This window comes from Phascolarctos cinereus, unplaced genomic scaffold (genome assembly GCF_003287225.1).
Source record: "Phascolarctos cinereus isolate Bilbo 61053 unplaced genomic scaffold, phaCin_HiC Scaffold_7;HRSCAF=346, whole genome shotgun sequence".
NCBI classification, from domain to species: domain Eukaryota; kingdom Metazoa; phylum Chordata; class Mammalia; order Diprotodontia; family Phascolarctidae; genus Phascolarctos; species Phascolarctos cinereus.
This window is the reverse complement of record NW_027556180.1, coordinates 89,237,717-89,248,750: the sequence shown is the minus strand read 5'-3', so window position 1 is coordinate 89,248,750 and position 11,034 is coordinate 89,237,717.

The window sequence follows — 11,034 nt, the reverse complement described above, 5'->3', positions numbered from 1 at the left end:
AAAATAAAACATTAATTTTTAAAAGGTCATATTGTGCAATGCATTCATTTTACAGATGAGGAAACCGAAGTCCAGAGAATCACAGTGACTTGCCTAATGGCACAAAGGTAATACACAGTGTTCAAACCCTGATCCTCTTCCTCCAGGTGTTGCATAAAGGTTGAGCTCTGCTTGGAGATTTTCCTATGTTGATTACATTTATCAGGTTTTCTTCATTCTCACAATAACCTCTAATTCATCCACTCCTGGCCATTACTGCTGCTTTTGTCCTACTCTCCTCCCTTCCAAAACGCAACCCCTTGCTGAACCATTTCCATTCTACACTATCATCTCTGCTCTTAAGTCCCTCAAGCCCAAATCCTATCTTTGCTAGTGCCTTGCCAAACTCTGTCTTTGGATTACTTCCACTATCTCTCATTTTCATTTCCATTCCCATGCTAAAGAATAGAGCTAAAGGAAATCATGAAACTGTATTGACTGGGTCCATTAAAATTTTATATTATTTAATCAGAACTGTGACAAGACAATCATGCTTCTCCTCAACTGATTCACTATCCCACACACAACCTCAGTTGTTCTAAACCTGCACTTCTCTCAAGCCTCCCTCCCATGCCACTTCTCTCCTCATTCTCTCAGCTGAGGACTTCATCTCATACTTCCCTTTTTTAAAAAAAAGTCACTTCTAAGGTGGATATATGTTTGTATATTGTATATGTATAGCCTATATCAGATTGCTTGTTGTCTTGGGGAGGAGGGGGGAGAAACTCAAAGTCTTATAAAAGTGAGTGTTGAAAACTAAAAATGCATAAGTAATTAATAAATTTTATTTATAAATGTTACATAATACAGTGATAAATATTATATATAATAAATAATATATTATTATAAAGTAATAAATCTTTTTAAAGGTCACTTATTCAAAGCTCTCTCTTCTCCCTTTCTCTTTTCTTCCCAACATCCTTAATATCATCTCACACCAGTTCCTTTACTCTCATATCTGAAGAAGAGGTGGTCCTTCTTTTGCCAAAGGCCAACCTCTTGATATGTACTTTTGATACCAATCCCTCTTCTGTTCCCCAGAAGACTGGCCCTGCCATTATCTTCAGTTTTCTGATATTCAGTCTCTCCCTATCTACTGCTTCCTTCTCTGATGCCAACAAATATTTTCAAGTCTCCTCTCATCCTTAAAAGAGCCCTCATCAGCCCCTACCATCCTGCTAGTTATCATCCATTGTCTCCCCTCCCCTTCTCAGCTAAAATCCTTAAACTCCATCTACACTTGCTGCCTCTTCTTCTCCTCTTACTGTCTTCTAAACCCTCTGAAATCTGACTTCTGACCTCACCATTCAACTGAAAGGCTACCTATGATTTCTTCATTTCCAAATCTAATGGCCTTTTTTCATTTCTCATCCTTCTTTACTTCTCTGCAGCATTTGACATGTTAATCACCTTCTCCTCCTGGGTACTCTCCTCTTCGGGTTTCCATGACAATTCTTTCTTTTGGTTTTCCTCCTATTTTCTGCCCTCTCCTCAGTCTCAACTCAGTAGGTCTCCTTTCATATAGTACTAGTATGTATATATTTACTGGTATTATTAGTATGTATATAATATACTTATATATTACTAGTATATTACTATATTACTCATATTATATAAAATTGTCATGGGATCTAGCTATTGGTATACTCCATTTCTCTCTTATGTGACCTCTCTTCTTTACTTTCTCTTTTCTCCATTTGGTGATCACATCAACTTCTGCAGTTTCAGTTATCATCTTGAACGACTCCCATATCTATCTATCTAATCTTAGTCTTTCTCCTGAACTCTAATCCTGAATCACCAACTGCCTCTCGGACATTTTGAAGTGGCATCTCAAACTCAACATGTCTAAAACATAACTCATTATCTTTTCCCCCAAACCTACTCTCTTGTGAACTTTGCTGTTTTTGTATAAGGTGTGAGCATTCTTACAATCACCTAGGTTCCCGACCTCAGTGTCATCCACAACTCCTCATTCTCATTCACCTCACATAGCCAATCAGTTGCCAAATCTACCTTCACAACATCTCCCATTTATTCGCCTTCTCTCTACTCACTTAACCAATATTTAGTTCAGACCTAATCACTTTTCACCTGGAAGATTTCAATAGCCTTCTGATTGGTTTACATGCCTCAACTGTTTCTGCACTACAGAACTCTCCACACAGCCACAAAGTGATTTTCCTAAAGCACAGGTATGACCATATCACTTCCTTATTCAGTAAATTCCAGGGACTCCCTATTATCTCAAGAAGCATCTATAAACTCCTCGTCTATTCATCATTTACAGTTCTTCATAACCTGGTCCCTTCCTAGTTCTCCATTTTTCTTGCACATTACTCATTTCCACATAATTTATGATTCACCCATACTATGGATTTAAGTATGCTGTTTCTCACACAGAATGCGCTATCTCATGTCTTTGACCTTCCTGTCTCTGATGCTTAAAATGTTCCCTCTCTTCATCTCTACCTCTTAGAATCTCTGGCTTCCTTCAAAATTCAGCTCAAATGTCACTTCTGGAAGAGTATTGTCCTCCATCCATCCTCACTGCCCCACCTTCAAATACCTTCCTTCTAAGGCTACTTCATATTTACTTTGCATGTGTCTCATATGTGAGTATAGCCAGGGATTGGGACGGGCCATTCAGGGTCCAGCCTTTATGAGTGTTCTGCTTGGCAGTTCCCACGTGGATTTGAACATATGCAGGTTTTATTTCTGGTCTGTTCATACATGTGTCTTTTAATGGACTATTGAGCAAGAATAAAGGCTACATTCCCAAACCACTTATATTTAGGAAAAGGTATTTCTCTGGGTCTCTGTTTCCTCCTTGGTTAGGCAGATCTTCCAGGGCACTACAGGTGAGGTATCTCACATGAAGGGTCTCTTGGGCTTCATGGCCTTTCAAAGTCTCTCAGCTGACCTCAGGCCTTCATGGATGAAGTTCATGTACTCCCACCTTGGGAATAATGGTCCTTCCTCCCTTTTTCATCTCGCTGATTCCTGCTCAGTCTTAACCTTGGCCCCTTTCCTTCACACCAACCCAATCCCATGGTCAATCCCATGGCAGTGAGCACTGAAGCATTTATTGATGGCAGCTGCTAGAAAACTCTGACCCTCAGAAACCTGGAGATATCTCCTACTTGAACACGCTTACCCCTTGCCTTGTGCTACCCTCCCCATAGGATTGTTGTGAGGAAAACATTGTGTAAACTGCTATATAAATAAGTTACTGTTGCTGTTGCTTGAGGGCTGCACTGGTGTTAGGAACTCCCATGGAAGAATCTCCTTCCACCAACATATTTTGGCACCTCAACAACTTCTAATTTTAAAGAGTTGCCTAGGGCCTTGAGAAGTTAAGTGACTAGTCCAAGGTCACACAAGTAACATACGGAGGAGGCAAGATGTAAACCCAGGTTTTCTTGACTCTAAGCCCAGATCTCTATCTTCTCTACAACACACCACCTCTCGGTAGATCAGTCAGTCAATAAACATTGCTGTGTTGTTATTATTCTTCCTGTTGTTTGCCATTATTATTTTTTAAAACATATTTTGTTTTTAATTTATGGAATAAAACAAGCATTCCCATAACATAATATAATTTTTTAAAAATATGATTGTACATGAAACTGCAGATCTGCTATGTATAACTTGCTATTCCTTTTAAATGTACAACAAAATTATATGGAAATTTCTTTCTTTTTCTTCCCTCCACCCCGCCCCAGAGATGGCCACTATTATTATTATTATTATTATTATTATTATTATTATTATTATTATTGTTTCCCCAATATCAGTAGCTGCTCCTCAGAAAGTACAGTGGGGTTGGATATGGTCTTCTCAGCCTCAGACCAAGAACACATACCCTTAGCCCATTAGACAAGAGGTTCTTAACCTAGGATCCCTGGATAGATCTCAGGGACCCCATGAGCACAAATAGGAAAGAATTATAACTTGAGTTCTATCAGTTTCCTCATCTGCAAAATGGGGATAATAATAGCACCTATCTCAGGTATAGCTCAAATAAGATACTAATTATAAAGCTCTTAGCACAGTGCCTGGCACAAAGAAAGCACTATATAATGTTAGTTGTTATCATCATCACCATTATCATTATCATCATCATCAAAATTTATTATTATTTATTTCCATTATAATTCTATTTGTTTTATTTTATGCATTAAAAACATTATTCTGAGAAGGGGTTTAGAGACATCATCAGGTTTCCAAAGACATCTAAGACCTAAAAGAGATGAAGAACACCTGTTTTAGAGGAATTCTGGGTCAGTATCTCCTAGGGTAGATGACAATCCAAGGGACCATGGCCCACAAAGAGTATACCCAGGTGCCGCCTCACAAGTCAGGCTGCCAACATGAGTTGCTAGTGCCTCTGGCTGTGCAGGACACAAGGAGAAGGCCGTTTTCCAGCTCCAAGGCAGACAGTCATTTGGGTTCTTGGCTGTTTTCAGGTTGGCTCTGAAGCAGTATCAAAAGAGTCTGCTTGGAATCCACGGGGAAACTAGAGTCAGTGAGCTGAAGGCAATGGGGGGAGCTGGGCCTGGAGCATGGGGCAGCAGGGCAGCAGAAGCTTGAGAAGAGCAGAAGCAAACAGAGCCCTGGCAGCACACCTAGGAGCGGGAGAAATGTTCAAAGGGAAAGCAAAGAGAGGAAGAAGCTAAACCACTCCTAACTCACGTGGGAAATAGAGCAGAAAGACAGGACATTTCAGGAACAAAATGGAAAAGGCTATACAACTAAAAATACACCTCAAAAAGCTTAAAGCCTGAAGAACCTGTGAACACTGAACTGAGAGTCTAAAGAGCCACATAACAGTGTTAGATCTACAATTAAGCACGTGCCATCTGAGTCTAGGCAGTTCACTCAATCTCACAAGCTTCTGTTTCCCCATCTATAAAACAAGGACTACTAAATGATCACTAAGGAACTTTCCAACTCTAAATCCTATAATCTTAGGTATTTATAGCTAGGAAAAACTACTCAGATTCTCTGGGCCTCAGTTTCCTCACCTGTAAAATGAGCGTTAGGTGATTAGATGTTAGAATAGAGATATTCATTAGAGTGTTAGGTTAGATGATCTCTAAGAGCCTTCCCAGCTCAAAATCCTATAATCTTATAGATTTCCCCAAAACTTCTAATATATAATTATTTGTTAATTGATTATTTTCACTATTCCATTTATTAGACCTGAAGGGAAATATTGAGGGAGACATCACAGTACAATGGAAAGTGGGGCAGAGATGACCAACTTTGATAGACTTAGCTCTTCTCAGCAAATACAATGATCTAAGACAACTCCAAAAGACTCATGATGAAAAACACTATCCATGTTCAAAGAAGGAACTATGGAGCCTGAATGAAGATAGAAGTACACTATTTTCTCTCTCTTTTTTCCTTTCTCATGGTTTTTCCCTTTTGTTCTGATTCTTCTTTCACAACATGACTAACGTGGAAATATGTTTAATAACATTGTACATATACAGCCTATATCAGATTGCTTGCTGTCTTGGGGAGGGGAGAAGGAAAAGAAGAAGGGAGAATAAAACTTGGAACTTAAAAATCTTATAAAAGTGAATGGGGAAAAACTATCTTTACATGTAATTGGGAAAAAAATGAAATACTATTAAGTGGGGAGGAAAAAAAGAAAGTGGGGCAGATTTGAAGTGAGAGAACCTGGGTTCAAGTTCCAGCTCAGCCATTAATTATTTGACCTTTGGCAAGTTACTTAAATTTGTTAGGCTGCATTTTTGTCTAAAATGAAGGGGCTTAGATGAGATAGCCTCTAAAGCACTTCCATGTCTATGTTCTTCTACAATGATGATGATGATGATGATGATAACTCACATTTAAATAGTGCTTTAAGATTTGCAAAGCACTTCACAAATGTTATCTCATTTGACCCTCACAACAGCCCTGTGAGGTAGGTGCTATTATTATCCCCATTTTACAGTTGAAGAAAGAACTCAGAGTGAAATGACTTGCCCAGGGCCACACAACCATTTAAGTGTCTCTTTCAGGATTTGAACCCAAACTTTTCTGATTCCCATCCAGCACTCCATCCACTGTGCCTCTTTATGTTCTTTCACTTGGCGACCTCATTAGCTCAAATAGCTTTAATTACCTAGTAATTAATTACATCATTATTATATATAATTATGTATTACATATATATATAATTAATTAATATATGGATCATAGATCTTTACATCCAGCCTCAGCCGCTGTCCCAAGCACTAGTCCCACATCACCAACTGTCCTTCTGCACATGTCAAACTGGATTTCTCATAGGCATTTTAAACTCAACATGTCTGAAATAGAGCTCGTTACCTTTCCCCCAAAACCCACCCCTTTCCCAAGCTTCTCTCTTCCTGTTAAGGGTGCCACTGTTGCTCCATCCTACCTTCAGTCTCAACATTATCTTTGACTTCTCACTCTTCCTCATCCCACATATCCAGTGTCAATCTTGTCACTTCTGTGTCCAAAGTATCATCCACATCTGACCCCTTCTCCCCATTCACACAACTTCCTCAACAGTTCAGGCCTTTGTGACTCATTGAATGGACTGTTGCAATGGCCTCCTAAGTGGTCTCCCTGATTTAAATCTCTCCCTTCCTTGATCCATCCCCTACACAGCTACTAAAGTGATTTTCCTGAAGTACAGGTCTGAACATGTCACTCTCCTACCCAATAAACTCCTGTGGCTCCCTAAGCCTTTTATAATCCAGCCCCAACCTACATTTTCAGCTTTATTTTACATCACCTCTCTTCCTACATTCCAAGGTCCAGTGAACTTAGCCTTCTAGATTCTTTTCCTATCTCAGTGACTTTGCACTGGCTTTCCCCCATGCCAAGAATCCCCTCCTTCTTGGATTCCCCCCTTTTCTTCAAGGCCCAACTCAAATATAAACTTCCCCGCGAAGCCTTTCTTGGTCTTCCCAGACCCTAGTGCCCTTCCTCCCCAAATCATAGAGACTGTGATTTCATTAATATAAGAAATTTCCATGTGAAGAAACTCCCCCTACTAATGCAGATCAGTATCTACTCTTGAACTCAGTGTCTTAGAACATTGTCTAAAGCACTGACAATTTAAATGACTTATTCCAGATCACATAGCTAGTATTTGTCATTACTTGAACCCAAGACTTCCTGACTCCAAAGCCCCCACCCCTCTCTCTCTCCCTCCTTCTCTCTCCCTCTCTTTCTCTCTCCTTTTCTCTCTCTCTAAATTGAGTAGCTAGGTGGTGCAATGGATAGATCGCTAGGCTTGAATTAGGAAGACATCTTCCTTATCAAATCTGGTCTCAGATACTTAATAGCTTCGCAAGTGTGATCCTAGGCAAGTCACTTAACCCTGTTTGCATCAGTTTCCTCATCTGCAAAATGAGCTGGAGAAGAAAATGGCACACTACCATAATATCTTTTCCAAGAAAATCCCAAATGATTATGCCCAAAGGGTTATAAAAATGGACATATCCTTTGACCCAGAAATACCACTTCTAGGGCTGATTCCCAAAGAGATCAGAAAAATGGGAAAAGGACCCACACAAAAGTATTTATAGCAGCTTCTCTGTGGTGGCAAAGAATTAGAAATTGAGGGGATACCCATCAATTGGGGAATGGGTGAACAAGTTGTGGTATATTAATGTAATGGAATACTATTGTGCTATAAGAAATGATGAGCAGGTGGACTTCAGAAAAACCTGGGAAGACTTGTATGGACTGATGCCGAGTGAAAAGAGCAGAACCAAGAGAACAGTGTACACAGTAACAGCCACTACAATGACTAACTTTGATAGACTTAGCTCTTCTCATCAATGCAAGGATCTGAGACATCTCCAAAAGTCTCATGATAGAAAATGCTCTCCACATCCAGAGAAAGAACTGTGGAGTCTGAATGCAGATCGAAGCACACTATTTGCTCTTTTTTTTCTCTTCTGCTTTGTTTTGTTTCTTCTTCCTTGTGGTTCCTCCTATCAGTTCTAATTCTTCTTTACAACATTACTAATGTGAAAATATGTTTAATAAGAATGTATATGTAGAGCCTATATCAGATTGTACGCCATCTTGGGGAGAGAGGGTGAGAAAATTTAAAACTCGAAACTTATGGAAGTGAATGTTAAAAGCTAAAATTAAATTAATAAAATAAAAAAAAACCAAATGGAGTCATCAAGAGTTGGGCACAACTGGAAAACAACTAAACAACAACAATAACACTTCTTTAAACTATCTTGTATTTATTATATTTGCACATTTATTGTATTCTGCGCATTCTGATATTCATATATGTTGTCCCCCCAGGATGAGCATTAAGTTCCTTTGATGACAAGGATTGTGTCATATCTTTGTATCCCCAGGGTTAACCACAGCACTAGACACATAGTAGGTACTTTAGTAAATGTTTATTGGTTGACTAATCTTCACAAAGAATGGAAAAGAAGTCTTCAAAAGATATGATTGCACTTTATAATTTCTTCTCCCCTCAAACTGTCTATCCATCAGGTTCCCTGACTGTCATTGTGTGTGGGCACAGAGAGAGAAAGAGAGAGAGAGAGAGAGAGAGAGAGAGAGAGAGAGAGAGAGAGAGAGAATACAACAACACATCTCAAATCTTCCTCTGAGAACAGTGGAGAAGTCTATGCATTCACATCCTCCCTGCTGGCACACTGCCTTTGGAGCGCTGACGGAGCCTGTCAGCAGCGAGCAAGCCTTACAGAAGAAGAGAGTTTATCTCTTTATTCAATAAACAGTAAAGCATTTGTTTATTGATAGCAATCTGAGCCAAGCAGTAGTCAGAGCACTGCCGGATTTGTCCATAAGTTCTAAAGCACTTTCTTTTTTCCCATGAGCCTCAGTGTCCCTTCATTCATCATCTACAAAGAGTTATCTCCAGGAGGACTGATATCGAATGATAAGTAAGGCATAACAATAATATTCAAACAACCACAGTGTCTTCAAGTCCAAAGGTAACTCATACGTCATCACTATCTAAGCAAGGATCTTCTCTGGAACATTATAGACTAGTCCCTGCTTGAAGACCTCCAGGAGAAGGGCACTCACTACCTCATGGGTTACCCCATGCTGCTATTTGGGTAGCTTTCATTATTAGGATGTTTTGCTTTATATGAACTGGAATGACTTCTGACATTATTCCTAGCATTGCTCCTGCCTCCTCCCCTATCCCTGCAAGCCAAACAAATCTAATCCCTCCTTCACAAGACGGCCTTTCAGATGCTGACAGCCAGATCTCATGTTCCTCTTACATGTTGTGTTATCAGTTCTCTCAACCAGTCCTTATATGGCGTTGCCTCCAGTTATCTCACTATCCCGATCACTTCTTGTGATGTTGTTTCAATTTGTCAATGTCCTTCCTAAAAGGTGATGCCCAGAATTGGACACATTACTCCAGACTCCAGACTCTAGCCAGGAGAGAACTGAGCAAGGCTTGATACCTCCTTCTTTCTTCACAGGATTTTTCCATTGAGTCACACTGTTCATTTCTTTTGAATCACTTTATCTATAAATATACAGAGTTGCTTCCCACCCCCCCCAGTCATCTAATCACTTGTCTTCTAGCTTAGTATTCATGCTATTGAGTTTTTGAACCCATGTAGGATTTAACATTTATTTCTTTTTTTCTTTTTTTTTATCAGTTTATTTTGATTTATCAACAATCACTTCCAAAAGCTTTAACATTTATTTCTAATAAATATTACCTTCTTCTCCTCAATCCAGCTTGTGAGGATCTTTTTCGATCTCGATTTTGTCATCATAATTGGTAGATGAAGTTTCTTCACCAGAAATTCCCTACACTGATGAAATCACAGATCCCAAACAAAACAAAATCCAAAAAATGACAACAATCATTTGTATCAATAGCTTTTTATTTTTTTAAGGAGCTCAAAGGACTTTGCAAATATGATCCTGCCCACCACCTTCGGAGGCATCCAACAGAAAAGCAACATTCTCACCTATCCTGCAGATGGAAAAATAGGAACCCACGGTGGAGAAGTGGCTTGCCTAAGATTGCTCTGAGTTAGCCTCAGCCCTATGTACTTTGCAAACTTTAAGGTGCTAAATAAATGCTAGTGGTTTTTTTGGAATGCATTGGTTCAATTGGCCTAGCTTCTTAATAAAAGTGATCTTTCACATTTAGATAATAATTTACATATCAGCTGACCTGGCTGTTGCTCACAAATAACACTCCATCTCCTTTCTCCATATCTTCCAAGCCTGCAATGCCCTCCTTCCCTACTTCTACCTCTTGGAAATAACCAAATTTTCTCCAAGGCTCAGCTGTGGAGCAGCCTCTGCATGAGGTTTCCTGGTAGTGCTTTTCCTCCCAAGCTAATCATGATTTGTATACTGCATATAACTGTATACATCTGTGTGTACTGTTTGCCTATATGGAATATGTTCATGTTGTCTCTACCATTAGAATATAAGCTCCCTGAGGGCAGGATTTATTTTGCTTTGTTTTTTATATCCCCATGCCTAACACAGTGCCTGATAACTAGAAGATGGCAATAAATACTTAATGATGGATGGATGGATGGATGGATGGATGGATGGATGGATGGATGGACTGATGGATAGACAGTTTCCCATTTGGTCCACACAACAACCTTGCAGGTTAACTAGTCTGATATTATCATCCCCATTGTAAAGCGGAGGAAACTGGGGTTCAAAGAAAGCACACAGAGCCCAGACAAGAAGCCATATTTACTGATTCCTGGGCCTAGTCTTAGCCTAGTGCTTTTCTAGACACCAGGCAGTCTCACTTCTTAAGGCTGGTAACTATGGAAACAACCTGTTAAAGTCTTCTTCCCACATTTATGATTCACAGTAAGCATCAACACAATTTGATTTCATTTCTATCACAAATAGCTCCATGTGTCTAATCATCGTCCCATCTATGGCAGGCCTAATACATGCAGACACACAATGAGGTTAATAAATAGTGACTGACTGACCCCAGAG